Source organism: Schistocerca piceifrons, chromosome 7, assembly GCF_021461385.2.
Source record: "Schistocerca piceifrons isolate TAMUIC-IGC-003096 chromosome 7, iqSchPice1.1, whole genome shotgun sequence".
Classification (NCBI taxonomy): Eukaryota; Metazoa; Arthropoda; class Insecta; order Orthoptera; family Acrididae; genus Schistocerca; species Schistocerca piceifrons.
In genome coordinates this window covers 458551330-458565188 of record NC_060144.1, presented here as the reverse complement: position 1 = coordinate 458565188, position 13859 = coordinate 458551330, and positions in this window count along the sequence as shown.

The following is a 13859-nucleotide window of genomic DNA, read 5'->3' as shown; positions in this document are numbered from 1 at the left end:
ATAAGGACGTAATATGTCTGTTCATACGACTGTGCTGTAATGAAATCGTGGAATACTGGTGGCATTCACAGCACAAACGAGAAATAATATTGGCACGCACTGGTGGCTGTTATAGGGTTGAAAATAAAACGAATGAAAACGAAAGTGTTGAGATATCCATACCAGTGGCACGCGATTCCATTTACTTGTGCTTTATTTATATCGGGATGGAGAAAAACAATAGCGCTTGGTGACTGCCAGTGGGGCGAAAGCGTTGTACACCAGTATTTGTGTATACAGTTAATTGCCTGTTAGGCGCAGAGAGCTCTGCGGCGTTCTTCGGAGCCTATTACATGAATTTTATCTGCTAAATTAGATTTACCTGTTTTTAGAGCTAGTGTGTTCTTTTACATGTAAGCATTAATACATGCCTTGCATAGCTTTCGGAGACGCCATCGCAGTTTTATATAATGATAGCGACGGTTGGAACCATGAAGTCTGATTTAGACTCAACGATTGAATTTTTTTCAAGTTTCTGGTTCCGCTAAGTAGGTCATAAGTTCACAACACACAGGAAGCATGGACTGGGCGGATTTTAGGTTAGAGGGTCTCGCGAAAACACCAGAAGGGTTGCAGTCACAAAGGGCGCAGGTCCAACATAGGGAGAACGTAGAAACAAGAACCATCGCTATAACGGTCGCAAATTGTCGTAGCTGTGTTTGGAAGATACCAAGCTCCAAGCACTAATAGAAAGCTCTGATGAACAATAATAGCTATAGGCATTGTGTAAGAGGTCCGAGCAGATGTAATTTCGATGTACTGCTCATGCGCTGCCTGCGATATGCAAGGTCTCTGACCAGAGAGCAAGTGTTGACTGCAGTAGGAACTGTGTAGCAGTAAGTTGTTGCTAGTCTGGAGTCCGCTCTGGTCTGGTATGGTGTATCGTGTTGGCTGGCCCGGTCGCGGTGCAGCGATGACGGAGCCTGAGTATTATTGTATAAGGTAAAAAGCAGCCTCGCGCATATGTAGTAAAGTTATCTCAAGTCGCATGTAAATGTTTTAAAACTCTCGTAATAATAATCTTCCTCATAAAAAGTAACTTTTAACAACCATTCATTTCAATTTAAAGAATTTACTAATTTCTCCCATCCATGATCATCCCGATTATTGCAACAGAAAAATCAGTTGCTGCCTTTCATAAATGACAGATAGGTCGGCCAGCATTGCACAGAGCTGTGCTGGAAAAATTTGTTAGAGCAGATATATCCGGCGACTTCATTCAGGTAATAATTTTTCCTTTTTTTTTCATTCAGAATGATCTTTCAGGGCTATGACGCAGCACTGCTGTCGTCCAAAATTTACCAGGTTGAATTCACAGTGAATTATTGAAAAGTCATAAGTGAGTGACAATTTAATTGAGAGGTTAGTTACATTGTTTTATTACCAGGTTATTATAATTTTTACTGTTGAGAGGTTTAGGAATTTTTCTGTTTTGAGGTTACATTAAAGTGAATGAATTTCGTGTGGAGGTTAATGTGAAAAGAATTTTGTAGGGAGGTTACAAATGAGAGAAAGAATTTTGTGGGGAGGTTACACTAAATTAGAATCATACTCATATTATTTATTTTAAAGAATTTTGTGGGGAGGTTACAATTGAAAGATGGCTAAAAACGGAGGTAAGTTCCGCTGAAGTTTCTGTAAAGAACCTAATGGAGTTCCAAAGGAGAAACACAGTCGGCGGTGCCGTGTTTGTGTGTTTGTAGCTGTTAGAAGTAGTTCATCTTGTAGCGAAATTGAAGTACATGGTTCCTGTGAATTAGTATGGGCAGAGGTCATTCTTGGTAACCGGAATAAAATAATAAATTGATCTTTTCACCGACCTCAGATGATACAATTCCTGAAAGGTTCAAAGAAAACTTGAGTTTAATTTCAAAAACGTACTCATACATTTATAGTTGGTGGTGACTTTAATATACCGTCGATACGCTGGCGGAAATACATCATCCGAAACTGCACTAAACGCATCCTCTGAAAATTATTTCGAGCAGTTTGTTCATGAGCCCACGCGAATAGTAAACGGTTGTGAAACCGCACTTGACCTCTTGGCAACAAATAAGCCTGAGCTAATAAGAAGCATCAAAACGGATACAGGGATTAGTGAATACAGGGCTGTCGTAGCGAGACTGAATATTTTAACCCCAAAATCCTCCAAAAATAAACGAAAAATGTACCCATTTAAAAAAGCAGATAAAAATTCACTGAGACCATCTCAACTCCTTCCGAATTAACAGTGTAAGTGTTGACCAGATGTGGCTTGCATTCAAAGAAGTAGTGTCGACAGCATTTGAGAGATTCATGCCAAGTAAATTAACAAACAATGGAGCTGAACCTCCTTGGTACACAAAACGGTCAGAAACAACGAAAAAAAAAAACATGCCAAATTCAAACGAACGCAAAATCTTCAAGATTGGCATTCTTTTACAGAAGCTAGTAATTCAGCATGCATATCAATGCGAGATGCTTATAATAGTTTCCACATCAAAACCTTATCTCAAAACCAGGCAGGAGAACGAAAGAGATTCTGGCCGTATGTAAAGAATGCTAACGGCAAGACACAGTCAATGGCTTCTCTGCGCGATAACAATGGAAATACTATGGACGACAGTGCTTCGAAAGCAGTTACTAAACACAGACTTTGGAAATTCCTTCACCAAAGAAGACGAAGTAAATATTCCAGAATTCGAATCAAGAGCAGCTGCCAACATGAGTAACTAAGAAGTGGATATCCTCGGAGTAGAGAAGCAACTTAGATACCTCGATAACACCAAGTCTTCTGGTCCAGACTCTATACCAATCAGGTTGTTTTCAGACTATGCTGATGCAATAGCTCCATACTTAACAATCATATACAACCGCTCGGTAGACGAATGATCCGTACCCAAAGAGTAGAAAGCTGTACGGGTCACACCAATATTCCAGAAAGGCAGTACAAGTAATCTACTAAATTACAGACCCATATCGATAACATAGATATGCTGCAGGATTTTGGAACATATGTTGTGTTCGAACACAACATCGAACGAATTACCTCGGAGAGAACGACCTATTGACACACAGTGAACACGGATTTAGAAATCATTGATCTTGTGAAATACAACTAGCTCTTTACACACACGAAGTGTTGAGTGCTACTGACAAGGGGTTTCAAATTGATTCCGTATTTCTTCTTTTCCAAAAGGCTTTTGACACTGTACAAGCGACTTGTAGTGAAATTGCTTGCTTATGGAATATCGTCTCAGTTATGTGACTGGATTTGTGTTTTCCTGTCAGAGAGATCACATTTCGTAGTAACTGACGGAGCGTCATCGAGTAAAATAGAAGTGATTTCTGGCGTTTGCGTTTCCCAAGTATTGTTATAGGTCCTCTGCTGTTCCTTATCTATATAAACGATTTGGGAGATAATCTGAGAAGCCGTCTTAGGTTGTTTGCAGATACTGCTGTCGTTTATCGTCAGTAAGCTCATCAGAAGATGAAAACAGTTTGCAAAACGATTTAGGAAATATATCTAACTGATGATCGTCAGTAAACTAATCAGAAGATGAAAACAGTTTGCAAAACGATTTAGAAAATATATCTAAATGATGCAAAAATTGGCAATTGACTCCAAATAATGAGAAGTATGAGGTCATCCACATGAGTGTTAACAGAAATCTACTAACTTCGGTTACACCATAAGTCAGTCTAATCTAAAGGGCCTAAATTCAACGAAATACCTAAAAATTACAATCACGAACAATTTAAATTAGAAATAACACGCTGAAAATGTTGGGGGGGGGGGGGGGCAAACCAAAGACTGCGTTTTATTGGTGGAACAATTATAAAATGTAACCGATCCTCTGAAGAGACTGCCTAGACTACTCTTGTCCCTCCTTTTTTGGAGGACTGCTGGGCAGTCTGGGACCCTCATCAGATAGAACTAACGGAGTACATCGAGAAACTTCAACGAATAACAGCACGTTTTGTATTATCGCGAAATAGAGGCGAGTGTGTCACGGACATGATACGGGATTTGGGTGGACACAGCATTAAAACAAAAGCGTTTTTCGTTGAAGCGCTATTTTCTTACGAAATATCAGTCACCAACTTTCTCCTCCAAAGGCGAAGACATCTTTTGACGCCGACCTGTATAGGTAAATAAGGGAAATCAGAGCTCGCACGACGTTATATAGGTGTTCGCTTTTTCCGCGTGATCTTTGAGAGTAGAGCAATAAAGAATTATTGTGAAGGTTGTTCGTCCAGGCACTTAAGTGTGAATTGAAGAGTGTCCATATATATGTAGATGAAGATAACTTTAATCACAGAGGAGTCTTAAGATTTACAAACCATTCGTCCGTGACCAGTTTCAATGTAATGTAAATCACTACTTTAAGTATATAGTACATAAATTTACTACCCTTATTGCAACATATCTGTACAACCATCAACGGGTTATTTTGTGCTTATGCAACTCAGAAATAAAAGGAAGAATTTAACACAATAATTGTGTAAAAAGGACTGAAAATCAGTTATAGTAAGACCAAAATAACGAACAATCTACTTACCGAAAAGAGTCACAGAACGAGTTGATTAGTTATGTGTCTTTTAAATATATAGGTAACGAGTGAATGTGAAGCAGAAGAAAAAACACATATATTCAATAGGAATTGATCAGGAGAACACCAAACCGACTAATGTAGGTGTATGGGTTGTGTAACCTGGAGAATGAGTTATACATGGGCCAGATGTCTCTGTTCTGGATTCAAAGAATTAACGAAAGACAGAAGACGATGTCATAAAATGGCTACATAGACCTTCATACAGCACAATAATCTCCATGACTGACTAAATTATTAAGCTGATTTCATAATAGTTCATAACTGAATAAGGTTTATTTTATTTTTTCTATTAGAATTTTATTAGAACAGCGAGGTGTGTATATGGAAATGCCACTTATGTACTGTAAAATGAGTAACAGGGCAAAATAAAAGTACTGGTTTGTCGAAATCCTCTACACGTTACGCGTGGGACTGAAAACATTATATGAACCACTTATAGGTAACAGAAAACTATTGCTTCCATCACTACATATGAAACTGTGCTTGATCAGCTGTTTGTAAGCGTTATTATCCAGTACGAACCAGCTTCAGAAGTACTTTTTCCTTAAATTTTGTTCCGACAGAGAACAATCGTTGGTAGCTGTATTTTTGTTGGTCATCAAATTGATGAAGAATCACCAATTTCAGGCTGTAATGTAGTCTATGTTGTATGGAATGACTCATCACTGAAAACTATGTCGGGAATGAGAAGCACCCAAACAACAGGAAGATGGTCTAAAATATGTTGGAAAATTTTGAGAATCTAATGTAAAATGAGTAACTAGGAAAAATAAAGTACTGATTTGTCCAAATCCTGGACATGTTATGCGTGGGACTGAAAACATATTATACGAACCACTTATAGGTAACAGAAAACTATTAATTCCATCACTGCAAGTGAAACTGTGCTCTATCAGCTGTTTCTAAGCATTGTTATCCAGTACGAACCAGTTTCAGAAGTACCTTTTCTTAAATTTTGTTCCGACGGGGAACAATCGTTGGTAGCTCGATTTTTGTTGATCATCAAATTGTTGAAGAATCACCTATTTCAGGCTGTAATGCAGTCTATGTTGTATGTAATGACTCATCACTGAAAATTATCTCGGGAATGAGAAGCACCCAAATAAAAGGAACATGGTCCAAAATATATTCGAAAATTTTAAGAAGTTAGACTGCAACGTAAGTGCAACAGTCCACTTCTGCACTCACCCATTTATTTCTCTAAAAATTGGGGACATTATAGTGAAGCAAGAAGAACACTTCCACCAGGACATTAAGGAGATCAAGGAGAGCACTTTCATCAGGACATTTAGGGGATGGAGAAGAGGTGCCAGTGAATAATAAATGGAAGTACAAGGACCGACTATTGCTGGATGTTCTGCGCGGAAACCGAAAGAAACAGAAAGTTTGAAAATTAAATGTCTCTAAGACAGCAGTTTGTAGTATTTTTAGTATATACCCACAAAAATAAGATAACAGTTTATACGGTGTCTGTTAAAAGGAGATGAGCATCTGACTAAATCCGTGCTAGCTTCAACAAACACTAGTAAATTTTAGGTTTGTTCTGGTGTGGTTCGATTAATAAACAACTTATGTGGACTATCAGCGACCAGTTCCTATCGTTAGATATGAGAGCAAAAAACTGAATCACACGAATAGTTACACAAACATGAGCTGACAACGACATATCACCTGAAAAGCGTAGGATAAGCACTCGGAAGGAGCACCTTCGTCGTTTGCCAGCGTGACTTACCTTACTTTTATAAAACTGAATCCTAACATACAACTGTGATTTCTCATAGACTCTGTACTGAGTCAGAGAAATTAATAATTCACACTGACACTAATCAAATAATACTTATTGATAATAATAGGAAACATATGTGACGGGAGTATTAGTGTGACCAAGATAAAGATACAGGAAAATTCCAATAAAATTCAGGTTTATTAGAATAATTACTGCAGCAAACACACATATATCAATGCACCTCATAGCCTCAGCTATGCTTAATACAATTGCGTTTGCCTCAATTCTTGAATCGATAGTATTGGAGAAATACAGAAATATTTCCCATCTATTGGCTAAATGAAAATGATTTACTAACTCTCAATCACAGTTTAAAATGATAATGGGTACGGTGAAGTATTGGGGAAGTATGGAAAGGGTGAAACTGAGAAGAATATTGACTAGCCATGTACAGAGTATAAGGTAATTAATAACTCTGTACACACGTCAGCTCCGTGTAGCAGGTACCTACGTGAAAGAGTGGAGGTCTGAGGAATGTGTGGAACTGTGCCAGACCTCGAGTTTCCATCAAGTGCATCGCTACATGAGTCTGTAGACAATCTCTCTGATGTGATGTACACAATTTGTATACAAACCACAAGTGTCAAATCCGCACCACCAATTGCGTCTCATCTAGGTACAAGGCGACTGTTTCTTTACTTTTATGATCATCATTGTTTTGTTGGCAGAAGAGCCAACACCGTGTTACGAGAGGAGGCGGAAATGCACGCGTTTTACGCAGGCTGGCGCGAGGAGGGAAGGACTATACTGACTTGAGATCTGGAACATGACAAGGAATTATACTTCAGAAAGTGGACGTAATTAGTTTGATACTTAACTTTAATCCATTAATGATGAACGTCGCTCTTGACGGTACATGGTTCACAACATTATCTGTTCAGAATAGTAATTGAATATGGCAGCTTGCTAGATCGTACCAAATGACGTAGCTGAAGGCTATGCTAAACTGTCGTCTCTGCAAATGAGAGCGTATCTAGACAGTGAACCATCGCTAGCAAAGTCGGCTGTACAACAGGGCGAATGCTAGGGGAGTCTCTCTAGGACAGACCTGCCGTGTGGCGGCGCTCGGTCTGCAATCACTGATAGTGGCGACACGCGGGTCCGACGTATACTAACGGACAGCGGTCGATTTAAAGACTACCACCTAGCAAGTGTGGTGTCTGGCGGTGACACCACAATCATATCCTAAATTTATGTATGTACATCATCGGGAAGAGGTGAATTCTTAGGATTTTTAGTAGACTGATGTATAAGACACACAAACAGCCTCATATAAAATGAAACAAGACATGGGTATCCTCAGAATACGACCATATACATACGGAAAAAGTATCACAAAAATATTAAAAATTACACAAAGTGATAAAAATCAGGAAAACCTAGTATAATTAAGACAAATTCACGGGAAATAAGACGCAATACGTAAAATACGACCACTTTCGCTATTAGTTTGTTTTCTGAATTAACATTATCGTAACCAAATCGCTACAGTGTGGCCTACATCATTTATGGGTCTTTAATTTAGTTCCCGATATTATTATCGGTGTTATTATATGTTATGTTAACTTTGTGTTTCGCAAACTTGCTATCAGCCAGACAATTTAACCAAAGGGTCACTAGTGTCTAGTTAGGGCGTGTAATGCGACACGTGCGGTTCAACCCCTAGACGAGTGTGAGCGAAGTCATTTCGACGAAGAGGAACCGCATGTGAGCCCGAACAGCTTTGAGGATGTTAGCTCGAAAACTGTGGCTCCTCTACAACCTTCTTCGGTAGCTTTTTGCAGTAGTTGTTTTATTACAATGACTTTTCCCGATCTCCAGTACATATGTGGCATTATGACCTGTTCATTATGAGTGCTGGTCTCTTCATGACAATTTGGAAGTGTAATTAGAACAGTGATGGTTCTTTTCCATCAGTTGTGGTAGCGTGTATTCACCTTGACTACCTTGGCTGATGTCTGATTGTCGAGCAGTCGTCTGTAGCGAAATCTGACATCAAACAGCGATACAGTTCTCAGCTGCATGCTTATGGGTAGTACAGGTATTAAACTGCTCTGTCCAACATCAGCATCTCATCTCTTGAATACATTTTCCGCCAGAAAGAAAAAAAGTATTACCTTACATCCTAGCCTTTTTTCGTGCCATCTTGTGGGTGAATGGTAGAATCTGAGTGCATCTGTCACTAGTTTTGAGTGGTATTGTAACATTTCTTACCACCAGGATAACCCTGTTATATGGCGTCATCTGTTTTTGAGCTGTACTGCGATTTTAGGCAGTCGTTGTGTAGCGCTGTGTGTACAGTTGTAGAACTAGGCACCGTCTTTCTGACTAATTACATTAGTTTTCCAACGAGAATAAATAAATGGCACTAACCTGACCTCCTTCTTCTGCATGAGGGCAGTTGCCATATGTTTGTTGCGGGGGGGGGGGGGGGGGTGAGGGAGTAGGGTGCACTAGGGTTTTCCATCCAGATGGGATATGGTTCAAGTCGCAGATAGGGCACACCGCCATTTTTAGTTTCCGCCAATTCCCGGTTGTGGCTGTGGGGTGAGGCATCAACAATGCCCTGGGACAAAGAAATTCCCACAAAAAGTATAAAGCCGTATGCTTATCGGTAACACAGTTATTAAACTGCTCTCTGTTCAACACCAGCATGTCATCACTTGAATATATTTTCCGCCTAAAAGAATAACGGTATTATCTTACATCCTAGCTTTTTTCGTGCCATCATGTGGCGATTTGAAATTCTCGCCAAAATTTGAAATTCCCAGCTAAATTTTGAAATTTCTGCCAAAATTCGAAATTACCACAAAAATTCGAAGTTCCGCCATAAGGGAATGTAGGGCAGGGGAGGGGAAGGGGTGGGGACTGTTAAGAAGGGGGGGAGGGCTGGGACCTAAGTGCAGGCTGAGAGAAGCACAAATGGTTCAAATGGTTTTGAGCACTATGCGACTTAACTTCTGAGGTCATCAGTCGCCTAGAACCTAGAACTAATTAAACCTAACTAACTTAAGGACATCACACACATCCATGCCCGAGGTAGGATCCGAACCTGCGACAGTAGTGGTCGCTTGGTTCTAGACTGTAGGGCCCAGAACTGCACGGCCACTCCAGCCAGCAGAGAAGCACATATTGTCACCTTGGGGTGGGGGTGGAGTGGTCGTGGTTGAGTTTGCTAATTAATTGATCACTTTAATTAATTAGCATATCAATTTGATTTCGAAATTGCACCAGTACCCCCATCTTCCTACTGATCACCTTACTACGTAGATACACATATGAGTCACGTTTCTCGTGCTAGACAGTGCATCATTAGGAACATGCTGGTAGTAATGGTCTGCTTTTAAATGTTAAGACTACCAGCATATCTTTACGTCCGAGAGTCTGAATCAGGTAAGGAGTAGGAATTATTTTGTGTAATTGCTATAATTAACTAAAAGCAATCGATGCTATGATACTTGTTAGCATAAGCAACGATCTCTTAATATGAGATGTCCATACCTCATTACTTTACTGCGGTTTATTGTTCAGTCTTTCTCTTAGCATACTGGCTGCAGAATTCGTGACGTGAGAACACCCGGTCGCACCTCTTACGATTGTGTTCACTCAACACAATACCAATGATTGTACATAGAAAAGTCCTTTATTACCTGTGACACTTAGTTCATGCATATAGGCTGTTTTAAGAGTGGCAGGTGTCACATTATGAATTACAGGACCACATGTTCATTTATCATTCATCTTATTAACAAAGGTTTACCTTGGTCATCCCTACTGCAATGGCTTTACCTCTGTTATCACGTGTAGCCCATTCAGCATATTGTCAGGTACTTGGTATCACATTTACACTGTTGCTTACTGTGTGCAACATTCTCGCATTCTACTTCCTCTCTTTTTTTTCCAGAAGTATGTGAAGAGCGCTGTGCACATTACTTCATCTGCATCATACTCTGCAAGCCACCTAGGAGAGTACCGGAGGGAACTTCTGATACCACTAACAGATCTCGCCTTTTCTGCTGCACTCGCTAACGGTGCGTGGGAAGAGTGTTGTAGGAAATCCTTTGCATTAGCTCTAATTTATCGAATTTTCTCGTTGTGTTCTTTTCGTGAGATGTATGTGGGAAGAAGTAATACGTTGTCCAACTCTTCCCGGAAACGCTCATTCGAAATTTTGAATCGTAAACCTCTCCGTTAAACCCAACACATCTCTTATAACGCCTGTCACTGGAGTCTGTTGGGCATCTGTGTACCGCTCTCGCGCCGTCTAAACGAAGCCGTGAGAAACCCTGCCGTTCTTCGTTGGATCTTCTCTATCTCTACTAATATACACGGATCCCAGGTCGATGCACAGTACTCAAGAACCGTTCGAACAGGCACCGCATAAGCAACTTCCTTCGTGGATAAGTTACATCTCCTTAAGATTCTTCCTGTGACTCTCAGTCTGGCATCTGCTTTCCTACTATTTGTTTTATGTGGTCATGTCACTTAAGATTGCTCTGAATTGTTACTGACAGATAATTTACTGTGATAATGGTTCCAGCAGTTTGTCGTCAATAGTCTAGTTGTACATTAGTGTGTTTCTTTTCCAATGTATGTGCAGTATGATACATTTATTTACGTTGAGGGTTAACTGCCAGAGCCAGCACCATTCATATATCCTCTGCAGGTTACTGTTCAAATCGATACTGTCTTCAGCGATGCTGCTTTCTCATAGTCAACTGCCGCGCGGAATGGCCACGCGGTTTGAGGCGCTATGTTACGGATGGCGCCGCCCCTCCCACTGGAATTTCGAGTCCTCCCTCGGACATTGGTGTGTGTGTTATTCTTACCATAAGTTAGTTTAAGTAGTGTGTAAGTCTAGGGACCGATGATCTCAGCAGTTTGGTCCTTTAGGAATCCAGACACATTTACAGACAACTACATGACCTGCCAACAGACCTACGGAGCATCCGCCGCTTTCAACTAGATCACCTATATATATTGTAAACGATAACGGTTCTATTACACTTCCTTGAGACACTAGAGATATGACGTTTAAGTCTGTCGATTTTGTTACAGTAAGAGCCACGTGTTCCGTTCTTTTTGCAAGGGAGCTTAAAGCCTATAGCAAATTTGGTTCGATACTCGGTAGTCTCGTTTTTTTTTCACTAAATGACTTACAGTGACGGTGTTAAATGCCTTCCTGAAGTCAAAACACACGTAACCAACCCGAACGTCTTTGTCTACTGCGCTAAGAATCACATGGAGGAACAGAACGATCTGAGTTCCGCTAGACTATACAGGAGATCTATGTACCCCAAAAGGTCTTAATTCTTGAGCACAACACTTGTTCCATAATTCTGGAACAGACTGAGTCAACAATATAGGCCTGTAATTATGAGCACCTGTAATACGATCGTTCTAGAAAACGGGAACGATCTTCGCGTATTTCCAGTGGCTAGGTATCCTTTCTTGCCCCAGCGATTTGCAGGAGCAATTTCCTTCGCATCATCTCTGTAGTATCTTACACGCTCATTTCCACTTCGTTCAGCTTTTCTGTGTCTTCTACGTTACGGCTCCTGTACAAGCTGATGAAGCTCTTTTGGTGTACATAGCATTTTTCTAACACGGCTACTAAAGTACGGTGGAACTTACCCATCCCTTGAAACCCTACTCTGACTGTACTAGTCTGGAGCATATTGAACGATAATTTTTAATTTTTGTTATTTGTGCTAAGCGTCTTCTTCCTTTTTTCACATCCAGTGCCAAATCATATCTCAGAGTATCACTTGTAACTTACGTTCTCATTTATTTGCAGAATGTATTACAATATCTGTCTTCCTCTACAGTTTTTGCCCTCTGCACCTCCCACTAGTACTATGGAAGTCATTCCATGATGGCTTAACAGATGTCCTATCATGCCGACTCTTCATCTTGTCAGTGTTTTCCACGTATTCCTTCCCTCGCCGAGTCTGCAGAGAACCTCGTCATTCCATAGACTAGCAGTCCACCAAATTTTCAACATTCCTCTACAGCACCAGAGCTAAAATACTTCTATTCTCTTGTCTTACAGTTTTCCCACAGTCCATGCCTCGCTGTCATACAATACCGTGCTCCAAACGAACATTCTCATAAATACCTTGTAATGTTGATGCATTAAGTTGTTCTGAAAGCGGTGCTGATATTCAAGACAATAAAAGCGGGTTAAAATCTGTGAGCTATCTGGGGAAGTTAACCTTGCATTACTGAGCAACTGTTTCACCAGGTATCCAGTCTAGCTTACCAAATTCCCAACCAGACTAACATTAATTATAAACTTTAAATAGTCATCTTACGACAACCGGTGATATATATATATATATATATATATATATATATATATATATATATATATATATATATATATAAAGAGAATTTAAATAAAAAGAAATAAATGAGTTTTTATTTGGACATTTATTTTAACATTGATCATTGTTCCGTTAAAATTTCAGCATATTAAACTTTATTCATAACTAAACTGGTGCCTTATTTATGATTGTGAAAATGTGAGTTTGTAATCTTACAGAACACATCAAATATGGAGCCAAGATTGGGATACTGCAAACAACACTGCATTCATAAAATAACATACGAATAACGTTGAAACATATGGAAGAGGAAATTAGCCACAATCAACCGATTCAATTTTCACTCAAAGAAGTTACGTTCGTAGCTCAGTCCTGTCCGTCATGAAATTACCACACACTGGTATACTAAATTCATACTAACTCTCTGTGAAGTCTTCCAGGAAAGAATAGCTGAGGGGTACTTTGATGATTACACCACATGCTTCACGTGGTCAACTTGGTTTTTCACAAAGAGTGTAACTCCACAACAATTTTGATAATTAAAATAAATTACATCGAAACGCAATTTACAAAAGAAAAACCTCGAACCGGTTACTATCTTCTTACTATTAACCTGATGGGTCAAACAATTGTATAAGCACGTGGTACTGGTCTCACAAAGTACACCCCACGTGGGTTGAACATAAAGAAAAGTAGCTATATTGAAAAATTATCGAGACGTTATAATCTTATGCACATTCGCATTTAAGATTGATGATCTTAGTTAGAGTTACGGATCATCAACACGTGGTTCCCCTTTACTCACAAAGTAGTGACAAAGCAACTTCTGGAAGATATTATGAACTTCCCACTCTAATTACACTGCGTTGAAATTTAAGATAACATAGGATATTTTAGATCTAAACCTGAAATAAAGGTGATTAAATTTTCAGTTAGGCTGAATTTAAGAAATCCATTGTCCTACGGACTTATCAGAGACGCGTTTAGCCGGAGATATTACCACTTCAGACGCTGGCTGCGGACCGACTGGCGTGGGCCCCTACCGAGGGTGCCTCACAGGTACAAACGGAAGTGACCAGAGAGGCAGCTTCGTATACCAACATGACAAGGGAT